Here is an 11,625-nt window from a genome sequence, read left to right on the forward strand (position 1 = left end):
AGCCTAGCGAAAATATCTTGGTGACAAATTTAATGGACTGAACACTGAAGTTACTATTTTTAAATAAAGTTCCTAATTATCTTTCAAAACAAGAAGCAATTAAGCAGCAGTGGAGCTGCAGCTTTCCCAAGTGTCTGGTAAGGCTTGGCTCCAATCTGATTGAAACTGGGAAATGGCTCAACACCTTTCTGATCCTCAAAATTGGTTGAGGGCCAGGCTCCTTTTTATTTTTTCTAGTTTAGTGAAGCAGTTCTGCTTTGACCTGTCCAGTCCTGCCCTGCCCTGTTTTCCCTCCTTACGAGGGATCTGCCTGCGCGCAGCTGCAAAATCCACAACGAGGAGAAGGTGGAGAGGGAAACAGAAACAGAGCTCGTCACGTCTGCAGGGAGCTGGGGAACACGAGAAAGAACACCCGGCTCGGTCTGAGAGCCGCGCGGCTCTGAAAGCACCCGGAATCCACAACACGGAGCGTATCAGTATGTGCAAATTTACTGAATGGGCCACATAATCACAACAGAGTGACTTAGAATGTGACACGTTATTCTCCAAATAGACATTTTAGTTACTGGTTCACTTGGTAACACACTGTGACAATAATAAGTATACATTATATGTGTAACACAAGTCACAGATGATTGCTCCACACTTCATACATACTACATACCTTATTTTTGAAGTAAACTTTTAACAACTGGGGTATAGAATTAGAGTTAGGATTGAAAATACACAGATAACATACTTATATCTACATTTTAATGTGACACAGCACAGTCTGGAATGCTCTTTTGGGGAATATATCATCTATGCTGGTAAGACAAGAGAAGAGCTCTAAATCCATCCTCTCACCCCTTCTACAAAACCACTTAATCGTGTCAAGATTCTTGATGACATTGCAATACTTCTTGGCACTAATGCCACAAAAGATTGAACAATAATGCACTTAACTCATCTGATTTCATTTAAAACCTCACACTGTCCAAAACCATCCAGGAGTTTTTACAGGTGTGAACTTTTACTTTCTTCTCGAAGAAGAGACGTATCACACCTCCAATTTACAAATGGGGAAGGGAGTTTTGCCGCAGCCTGGCCTTTGAGAACACAATGTATATGTATGCATCCTAGAGCAGCTCGGCACGGGGGAGCAGGGGGGAGCAGCGAGTCCTCCTGCAGAAACCATGAAGCGAAACCTTTCAGGCCGAACCAAGACAAGAACTGAGACTGCACACACCTTAACTGCACAACGTGTTCTTCGGGCACACGTACTGACAGGCAGAGCTAAGGAAAAGACCAAAATAAAACCACAATCGGTGGGCTCACACAAGACTAGTTCACTCAAGACTGAATTTGATTGAAGAATATCCACAGAGCGGCCAGATACTAACATAAGAAGATTGCCTTGCCAGGTACGAAGCTTCAAGATGCATAACTTCTCAACGCTGTCCCTGACTTTATAACATCAAAAATAATTAAAATCTGAGATGCCTTAATAGCAAAAGTAGTGGACAGTTTATTCCAGACACAGCCTTCAGCAGCTTTCCGAGTATTACGAACATTGGCAATACTTGAACAAAAACTTAACACAATTGGTGGGGATTTTGCATGTCTACTGCTATTTGCATTTATTTCTAAAAAATAACTAGGCTTCAGGTGTGCCTTGTTTCCTATTTTGGTTTGGTTTTTGTTTGTTTAATTGTAAAAAACACACCTCTCGCTAAAGATCATACAGCACTACCCGGCCACCTGAACCGGGCTGGATGCTCCCTGGGCAGAGTACCCGCAGCTCCTTCCCTCCCCGGCCTTGCTAAGCCAGCCCTTGCTAAGCCAGCCCTTGCCGGCTCTTCCGTAGGGCTGCAGTTCACATGAGCCCTTTGGGGGAAGGGGAACCTTGCTGAGTACCCAAGGTACTTCACAGCCTTCAATTTACTGGGCAGCTGACACATTTCAAGTGTAAATCACCATCCAGGCACTGAAAGCCCTTAACTCAATAATGAATATGCTAAAATTTAGCCTTATTGGTGGATACCCTTCTGAGATTTAACTAGTGTACCACAATACAAATATAGTAAACACAGAATTAAATTTAACTCTAACAACTGATTTTAATGTGCTTCAGGTACAAAAATCAATGTGTAAGGTATCACAGAGCAATCAATCGGCTCAAAAATGGTATTTCAAATCACAATCTGTATCAATGACATCCTGCCTACAAAACTATTCTTAATCATACGTAAAATTAGCTAGCAATTTATTTCAGTTTATTTAGGGATTAGTCACCTACTATAAAAAAATAATACTGAAAGAAGACTTACATTCAGCTTCAGTTTGATAAACCTGTTAACCTAACATGAGCTTAATCTATTTTTTCATTTTCAGCCTGCGTCTCCTGAAGCAAGGATTTTATGGCCATGTTCTCTGCATGCAAGCACGTGGTCTCAATAAACTTTTGAGCCTGCTGCTAAATTTATAGCAAATGTAATGCTGACATCTTTGTCAGGGGTCTCTCAAAAATAATCCATTCAGCAACACCTGTGAACGCAGGCAAGCACCCAGACAAAAGAAATTTAAACTTAAGCCCCCAGTGAAGGAAAGGCTTCAGTGTTGTATCAACCAGTGGAGTTCACAGCAGAGGAAAAGGAGAGAACATGCCAGTCAACGGCATGGAGTGCTCCCTCTCCCTGGGACCGGCAGTGATGTATTTGCACTGGCTCGGCCCAGGGAACGACTGGGAATCAAACCTGGCGCTTTTCCATTGTACCACCAAAGCACCAGCCTCATTTCATCCATGTATCAGGAATTTTCTGTTGCCTCCCATCTTTTGGAATACTGTTGCTCTTAATTCCTTTTTTAAAGCAAGTCTTTAACGAGGTTTTACAATATCATTTTAGGTTTTAGTTTGATAAAAGTATTCTTCTAATTGTCATATACTAATCTTGAAACGTTCACAGATCACAGAATGTCAGGGGTTGGAAGGGCCCTGGAAAGCTCATCCAGTGCAATCCCCCCATGGAGCAGGAACACCCAGATGAGGTTACACAGGAAGGTGTCCAGGCGGGTTGGAATGTCTGCACAGAAGGAGACTCCACAACCTCCCTGGGCAGCCTGGGCCAGGCTCTGCCACCCTCACTGGGAAGAAGTTTCTTCTCATATTTAAGTGGAACCTTTTGTGTTCCAGTTTGTACCCATTGCCCCTTGTCCGATCACTGGTTGTCACCGAGAAGAGCCTGGCTCCATCCTCCTGACACTCACAAAAGCCAGACGATTTAAGGATTGCTGTGTACAAAATAGTTTATTTTCCTGGTTCAAATTTTCTTAAAGTATGTGTATTTTTTCAGAACTGAGATTACAGGGGAAGGTTTGTTGCACTATCCCTACCATGAAAAAGTACAGGGTTTTCAAAAAGATGGACCCAACTTCAAAGCAAATCAAATTGGGTCCATCTTCTTGAAACACCCTATATATTCTGTGGTTAGTAAAAATAAAAAGAAATACAGAAAAAAAGGGCAATACCACAGTAGAGGGAAGGCAAGCCAATGAATCTCGAGCTTTCAGCAGTCACGTAGCTCCACCAATTGTCTTCCTGTCCTTGTTAAATGTTGGGCCTGTCTTGCAGTAAACGCACCACTTGTGTGTTTAGCAGCTTTGCACTAGTAGCCCGATACAGCGTTTACTAGAGTTGTGAGATTCCCTCACTCCAGGAACGCGTGGCACCATTTAAATGATGAAAGGCTGCTCGCAGAACACCCAGGAGTTTCATGCAAACAGCGATATTTGTGACACCTGTTGCTAACAAATTTACTCACAGTAGGAGAACTCCATCTGCTCTAGGAGAGTTCCTATGAGGATGAATCCGGGCTATTGAATTTTTCTTAATCTTCACAGTTATGAAAGAAAACCAGGATTGTGTAGCAATGCTACGTTACTTTCCCTAATGATCTTGTCTAACAATGCAACACGCTAATCTCTTCAATAAATTATTTTGTGTCAAGTCTATAAGAACACTGATTAATCGCTCCAAAGGGATTGCACACTGAGTCAGGGCCTTGCATGCACGCACAAAATCTTGTTTACTAATACATTATTTGTTTGAAAAAATTTTATGAAGTCTCAAAACTTAACAAGTAACCACAATTGTCCACAAAAAGCAACGCCACACACCTCTTTGAAGCAACTGACCTGAGCCCATCCTCAAAACATGTCTTTGAATCAATGACCATATGGAAAGGATTTAAAATCCATCTTGATGGAAAGCTGGAAACACAACTTTTCAAGGTGGCAACTCATTAACTGATTTGCATAACTAACCCCAGATATGTTTAACCTCAGGTACACACGTGTATAAATCCCAGAGTTCTCTGCAGAACCAGCACTCTGCTGGTAGGTCCCTCATTCTCCTTCACTTACAAACTCTTACCAATATGATCTTCACAGCAATTCTTCCAAAAGCCTCAGCAAACAAAAGATGCTTCTTCATATATTTCTAGCATATTCTCTCACACAATTAATTCCGCAACAAAAGCTCTGAGGACGGGAAAAGGAAAAAGTAGGAAGGAACTGGTGAACCTGTTGCCATTAAAATGCAGAAATTAGTAAAAGTTTAAGTAATGGCAAGTTTTGGCTTATAATCCATCTCCTGTTGTATTGCATTTCAATTCTTCACCTTCACCCACAAAAAAATTCCACTGCATTTGAATGTGTATGTTTGCCACAAAAACCAGAGCAGAAGCCTGGGCAGGTATCAGAATGTGGTGACTAACAAGTCCAGATACTACAGAACCAAAAAGACTTGAAAGCAGTTACAAAAATATGCATCTGACTTTGGCTTTTAAAACCCTCATTTTATTTTCTCTTTTTGAAACAGAAATCTCAGGGCTTATGTACTCTTTGTCATTTATCTTTATTGTTTCTTAAAATGTTTAAAATCATTTGGTGATGCAGCATGTTTTTTATCAAACAAAACAGTTTGCCATTTTTACCACTAGTAACAAGGAATCTGTTATTCTCTGTAGTGAATTATTTTTAAGTCTGTGTTAACGAACTGTATGGGTATAGGCAAACCATCAAGAAATCGGGCTATGGAACAACTTTGTCTGCAGAATTCTGAACTGTAGCCAAGTACTTTTAGTACAGAACAAACTTACGAAGCTGCATCATTCTTAGATTTATACAGCAGTAGTTACTCATACATTCACATTCTTTGATAACATCAACTTTGGTTTTAAAGCAGACTATTAAAGTAAAATATTAGCTCAGAGATACATCCCAAGCAAACTACCCACTAGACTCACCACAGTACTCTTCACTGGCTCACTAAAACATCAATATGCTTTTTATTTAGTCCTGCCTTCATGGCACTGTCTTCATCTCCTTTTGCCATGCCAAATGAAACAGCTGTCAGAGGAAAACAGCAATCTGCTGAACAAATCATGTGGAGTCGACTCATGATCAGAGGACATTCACTATTTTATGGACAAATTTTATTTAAATAAAACATTAACACTCATGCCAAAGTTTCAAAAATACTCCTGAGCAAGCATGTACCTAACCTTAGCAAATTTTCTGCATGTGGATTTGTTACTGAAAGAAATAGCTGTGGTAGAAAGCAAATGCTCCATTTGCACATGAAAGCAAATGCAACACATTCAGCAATGAACATCCATTTCACCTAAATCAGGGATCCCTGACACTTGCACTTGGGTTTGTCCTGAACTCTTGCAGCTATTAGCAAGTGACACAATCTAAAAGGCAAAGTGTGATTATTTGAGTGCAGGACTGGCTCAAGATACAGGGGAAAACGTTCCAACCCAGCTTTTTCACACTCTTCAGATCAGGTCAGCTCTGCCGCCAGCTGAAGGTAAATCCCTCCTATTTACAACTGGACATGGAAAGGAAGTTGCAACTGCAGCCGAAGACCAGAAAGGAGCTGACACATGAACAGATGTGTGGAACAAAGGAGAACCACAGGCGGGAAGCGACCGAGGGCAGCGGGTGCAGGGGGTACAAGTGCCAGAGCGAGGGAAAGTGGAGGCAGAAATGGGATTCCCAGAGCAAACAGTCAAACTGTTTTACAGTAATTCAGAGTGATGCGGTGGGCATTGCACAGACCTCAAAAGCCTGTGGTGTGGCTTCTTAAATTATTCACTTTTTGGACTTGTTAAAGGTCTTTCTGCCATTATGGCTCATCACCTTTTTCACTTATCAGTGCTCCTAATTCATAAGACTCAAGCAAGCTTTTCCACTACACCTTTTATTTTATCTTGCTTCATACTGGGATGTAATTTATTTCAAAGACAGAGGAGTTTATCTGAGGTTAAGTGTAGCTTGAAATTACGAATTTATGATTAGCTGTGACAACAGTGGGAACATGTGTTGGATTCATAATCCATTTATTGGCTAAATTTAGGTAATCTGGTTTTCACAGCACTTGCCAGCAGGCACATCCCTGCTATTGACGGTCAGCAGGAAGGGCAGACACACTGAGTAGTCAGGTGTAATTCAGCTGCCTATAGATTTGGACTCATTTTCTTGGTAGTGACTTCACTAAAGTCATGCAAAGACAGGAGTCACTGTGCTTCCCATCATCCACAGCAACCTACTTCTGCACCTAACACCCCATTGGACTGCAGAGAAAATATAACCTGGGCTATACTTTTTTAAACTGAAATTTAATCTTGTTTAAAACATGAACTTCTATTCCCTCAGGCTGAAGACGACTAGGGAGAAGACCCTAATTCAGTTATCTCTAAGTGTTTGGGAATAAAGTACAGTGGGTTTTATAATCAGCACTAAGGATTAGAAGTCAGATGATCTGGGTCTGTTCCTTGGTTTGCCAAAGAATTCACGCAGCAGTAGGCAAGTGCATCAGTTTTAGAGCAGCAAAAGGGGACATGAAGATTTTTCTTCCTCACGGGAATGGTTAACAATATAATTGTTAGTGTCCGTAAGAAGCTCGTGTATGCCGGGAATATAGGCCAGGGAAATTCCTGTCCTGCTGAATGTGAGTACACAGACGTAGTTCACAGAGCTGGAGGAGACCAGGGCAACTACTCTGCCAAAATCATGTCGCGTGGAAAGAAAGTAAAAAGAAAAGACTAACAGCAGTACCACGGATAAGTCAGCCACTATTTAAAAAGGTGAGACTTTGAGCAAATGCACTTTACTGCATGTTCCATGAAGGGAACTTCGTCCTGAAGTGAAATCAACATGGAAGAAAAATCAGTAAGTGCTCAGAGTGGAGCTCTTAATTGCTCTCTACAAGTCAGCAAATCCAGAAATAAAACACACCATAAATCTTAATAAAAATATAAAGCATTTACAACCCATAACAAATTAGAAATTAAAAAAACCAGCACGTCCACATGTGCTGATCCTTCAGCAGCGCTGCGCAGCAGTCGCCTAATAGCTGCACTCCCCTCCTTTCTTTGATAAGTATTTTAAAAACAAACATCTTTAAAAACATAAAGCCCTGCCAGAGCAGCCTTGCACAGCTTTAAGCTCTCAGGGTGGCTCTGCTGGTGCTGAAAGTTGAGGAACGCGACCCAGCGCCCAAGCAGCCCCTGCGGTGCTCCCTCCCTCCCGAAATGGCAGAGGAGCGGGCGGCAGGAAATAGCGTGAGAACGGGCTCCCCGCGCCGCTTCCAGCCCTTCCTGAGCGCAGGGGCTGGGAAACGGGCTGCAAGGACCAGCTCTGACATTATTTCCTTTTCCACCCCAGCCGAAACCAGGAAGCGCCAGCGAGGAGATACGCAGAGAAAGCATGGCGTGAAATGAAGCACAAAATCAAATCTGTGGCCAAGGAGCCTAACTAAGCCGAGACCAGCTAAAGCAAAAGTTCAAGTATTTGTTGAGCACAGCCTAATATAAGCAAGTCTAGAAAACACACTAGGAGGCTTTGCTTTTGCCCCTCTGCCTTGCTCTGGTGAGACCCCCTGCAGTGCTGGCCCAGCTCTGGAGTCCTCAGCACAGGACACACATGGACCTGCCGGAGATGGCCAGAGGAGCCACAAACACATAATCGGTGGGATGGAAAACCTCTGCTACAAGGGAAGGCTGAGAGACTTGAGTATGCTCAGCCTGGACAAGACAAGGCTCCAGCGAGACCTTACTGCAGCCTTTAAGTATTTAAAAGGGGCTGATAAGAAAGATGTGACAAACTTTTTAGCAGGGCCTGTTGTGAGAGGACAAGGGGTGATGGTTTTAAACTAAAATACGGGAGATTCAGGCCAGACAAGAGGAAGAAATGTTTTACACTGAGGGTGGTGAGAGCCTGTCCCAGGTTGCCCAGAGAGGTGGTGGATGAACCATCCCTGGAGACATCCCAGGCCAGGCTGGACGGGGCTCTGAGCACCCTGAGCTGGTGAAGATGTCCCTGCTCATGGCAGGGGGGCACTGGGGGAGCTGGGAAGGGCCCTTCAACCCAAACTATTCTGTGATTCTATGACTCTAATCCAACCGTTACTGACATTAAAGCAACTTTCTTCAGGACATCCCCAGACTTTGGCTCAGACCTTACAGGACAGGGCTGGCATCCTTCATGCCCTTGTGCCACAAACAGCACATTCGTATGGGAAAGATTCTACTTACTCTGGCTTATCTGATATGTATTTGTGAGGCTTTAAGAACAGATCTTTTCAAATGAAAACTGAGGTAGAAGTATTAGCAACAACAGCACTTCAAGAGATCTTGTTTATATTTGACAGAAGGCGTATATTTGACAAACAGGTCTTGGCACATTATAGTGGAAATGGCTCCTATATTCTCAATATTAAGTAATACATTCTGAATAAATGCAATCCTGTGCCTTCAGGGAAGAAACATGAAGGATGGTAAATAATTTATTTATCACCGTTTGGGGTTTTCTATATTCTAGACACATCTGCGTTCTTCCATTTATTATTAGCCAGAGCAGTATCAAATGGAGCTTCAGGACCAATGTTCGTCCTCTGCTGTACCCATCCCCACGCGATGCAGAGCCATGAAACGTGGTCTCCTCTTGGACAGCGCTCCCTCCTCACGGCTAAAACACGTTCCTCTCAGAGAGAAACTGGTGACAAAACCTCACAGCCCATGTTGTTCTAAAAACAGAATTGAAACTAATTACTTAGTAAGTCCAGTTAAGAAAAGGGAAACAAGCTCCTTTCCTTTCTCTGCCTCTCAAGACTGTCAGATATGCCCATGCAGGAAGTTCAGTAAAGCTCACGATGAGCAGAGGCAGCTACTCTTTCAAAATGAACAGGGTTCCTCTGACGTGACATTTTCATTTAGGCAGAGAGCTTGAGGATAAAGGAGAGGGAACCAGAAGGGCTCTCCAGCAGCTGAGGTTACTGCCTGGGCCTCCCAGCTTCACACCTCCAAAGATCACAACTCCAGTTACACGGAGACTCAGGACGGTACCTGTAACTTTGGGTAAAGTCATCTTTCTGAGCCAATGCAACCAGGAACTTGGTGGAGCAAGGATAAAAGCATGTATTAATGGTAACTTCTTATGGGCAGACATTGAAAAATGGCAGCAAGTCAGCAGGAAGTACTGCAGCTAAAGTTACTGCTCAGGAGCAGGTGAAAAACACAATTGCCAGACTCCTGAAATATCTACTTTCAAGGTAGGTAGATGTGACACATGAGGCTGAGAAATATATTAGTTCCCACTTTTCTGGGAAAGGACAAGAAGCAAAGCAGCAGCATCCCCTGCCCCGCTTTGTCCCTCTCTGAGGGCTCCCAACGCATCCGCGCGCTCCCTTCTTTCCTCAGCACAAACTCTGCCAGAGCTGACGCTCCATCTCCCCATCACCTTTCTTTTCAAGACACTCCAGCATCCTGCAGCTACGCCATACAGTCCTGAACTCTGGCAGCACCTTCTGCTGGACTGGAGCTAAGCTGCCTACACCGAGAACAGTTTTAACCAAGAAAAGCACAACTGTAAAAGTGGCAATGTTGAACAGAAGGGCAGTAGGTGAGTCCCCAGTACCTCACCATCCCACCACTGACAAAAGGTGGAAAGGTGGAAATAAGAGGAGGGAAGGACTGGTGCTGCAATGCCCCACTGCCCAAGGACCAGCCCACAGCTCCTCAAGAAGCTCCGCACACGTTTCCTGCAGGTTTGGCAGAAACAGAAGCGAATTTCATTTTGGTATTAACATCTCTGAAAGCCAAACAAACGCCTGTACGATATACGTTCTCACTGTTCCCTGCTAAAAGACAGACAAAAATGATTTTAAACATTTGGCAGAATCTCCTTGCAAAGCTTCCTATATATAAATAACCCTGTCACTTTCCAAGAGTGAAAATAACTTTTCTTAGAGAATGCAGAATGTTAAATGAGCCCAAGACAAACTTTACACCAAGCAATTCACACTTCAACAAATGACAGTTTAAAAAAATTAAAGCTGTTACAAACAACTATAAGAAGGGTTTTTTTTGTGAAAAAGAAACATTGTTTAGAATTCTAAAGTAATTCACCGAACAAAGAATCCATTAATATTTAAGAACTGATTCAACTTTCAACAGCAAGAAGGGATTTTTGGAAGCTGGATTGATTCTGAAAAAGACACTTTCCTGCCTTCCATTTTAAGTACGTCTTTCTTGTTTTAAACTGGGACTCCAAAAGGGGAAAGTGTTTAGAACCCAGGACTCCTCTCTGAAAGAACTGACAACTCTAACACAGTTTGTTCTGCTTTCTCGTCTAACTTCTATTAGCCCCAATGACAGCAGCTTGCACATTCAAATTCAAATAGTCTTCACCTGATAAATCTCAGCTACCATTTATATTTTGCCTTTGCCACATTTTTTTAGAGTGTGCTCGCCAGGTTAATTTCAAGCTCCCAGTTGTCAGATCTTCCGGGCAGTAATTTTTGTCAGGTCTCTTGAAAATTTGCTATGATAAAAAAAAGCTCAGAATTTCAAAGTGATGTTACCACCAAGGAAACATTTTACCATGAAAAACTATCACTTTGCCTATTCTGTTACTCAAAACAACACCAATGCACAAGCAAAAATGCCAGAAAGGACAAAAACTACCCAAACTATCAACTGGAAAACTCCTTCTGCAAGAAAACAACGCCATATACTTTACTATCAACTTGAATAAATATTAGAATTATGAAATAATTTTAGAAGGAGACTGTAATGGTATCTTAGAAAAAAGATCTGTCATTTGTCAGCAAGGCACAAGGTTTATTTTTGGCTCCACAGCCCATGATGTAGAATTCAGTGTTCCACTAGGTGGAGCAGGACGGTAAAACCACCCCCTTGCTCACCCAATGAAAAGTCAATCCCAGCAATCAGGGCTGATAAGAACTTTAGTTTTCTTCTGTGCATTCAGGGCTGAACAAAATTTGTTCCTCTTCCAAAAAAGGGCAACGCAAAACCCACTTGGTGCTTAATATTTACTTCTTCCCGTCAGAGAAGTTGACTATTAACAAACGGTAACCAGAAACAGAGAACCAAACACTATCAGAAACAAAACTAGTTTTTTTTCTATTTCTATCAGCTTTACACTAGAAAGACAAAATTTACTGGAGAGTTGACAGAAAACGAAAATCTTGTTTCTATTTTTCAGCAACCGAACTGGCAAAAAAATCCATGCCAAATGATCAAACATTAGTCACCTAATGCAAGAGACATTGCTCCACAT

At 42.4% G+C, this 11,625-nt stretch overlaps 1 protein-coding gene across 2 annotated transcripts in view; it reads right to left on the reverse strand.

The window, feature by feature from the left end:
* The window catches only part of GNAS (GNAS complex locus), a 140,718-nt gene that overhangs the window by 24,240 nt on the left and 104,853 nt on the right, over positions 1–11,625 (reverse strand). The window lies entirely within an intron of this gene.

Source organism: Streptopelia decaocto (assembly GCF_964273445.1).
Source record: "Streptopelia decaocto genome assembly, chromosome: 14".
In the NCBI taxonomy this organism is placed as follows: domain Eukaryota; kingdom Metazoa; phylum Chordata; class Aves; order Columbiformes; family Columbidae; genus Streptopelia; species Streptopelia decaocto.